Genomic DNA, 898 nt, shown 5'->3' with positions numbered 1-898 from the left:
ATATATATATATATATATATATATATACTCACTCTCCTGACTTAGATGGTTCTTACAGATAAGGCTATCAATCAATCAGTACGAAGAGATTTTATTGCGAAAATAAAGAAAAGGGATGTAGACTTTAGGCATCTGGAGATCCATGTAAGACTACTTTAAGACTATTAAAATGAAGTGCATCGTTACAACAAAACATGTATTTTGTAAAAGTTGTCTAGCCAGATCTACAAATCTGCGAGCCAGCAGTGGTTCTGTCTTTCAACATGAAGGCCGTGTTCAGTGATCCGTGTCCTTTTGAAGGAGATTCCTCCAGCCGGACACGGTGAGAACACACACAGCCCTGAGCCTTCAGCAGTAAATCACACTCTCGCAGCTCCTCCTTTCTTTCTCCTTTTTCATTTCTCTCTTTATATATATATTTTTTTCTTTTCTTTTCATTTTTACTGTGCAGTGAGGAATGCTCGCTCTACAGGGTGGCTGGTGTTCACTGGAGCGCCTCAACTCCCATGTCTCACACTCATCCCATGTGTCTCCTATTAGCTACACTCAACCAAGAGAGGGAGGGACGGAGAGAAAGAGGGGGGGGGGGGGGGGGGGAAAGAGGGGGGGGGGGGGGGGAGGGGAGGAGAGTCAGGAATTTGATATGCTTTGTGCATGAATGACTTGTATAAAACAAAGACGGGGCAACTAGTCTGAATGTATGTGAGGGGGGAAATAGCGCACGCATGAATACGCCAGAGACTAGCAAAAAAAGATTATAATTTATTTCCAGATTTTTTTGCCTTCATTTGCATCTTGTTTCACAAGGTAAATTGAAAATAAAAAATAAAAATAAAAACCGACTGCCATACCATGAAAATGTAAAAAAATAATACAAATAATATGTACTGTATATATA

The sequence above is a fragment of the Anarrhichthys ocellatus genome, unplaced genomic scaffold, assembly GCF_004355925.1.
Source record: "Anarrhichthys ocellatus isolate YVR2014 unplaced genomic scaffold, GSC_Weel_1.0 scaffold13, whole genome shotgun sequence".
Lineage (NCBI taxonomy): Eukaryota > Metazoa > Chordata > Actinopteri > Perciformes > Anarhichadidae > Anarrhichthys > Anarrhichthys ocellatus.
This window is presented reverse-complemented; position numbering follows the sequence as displayed.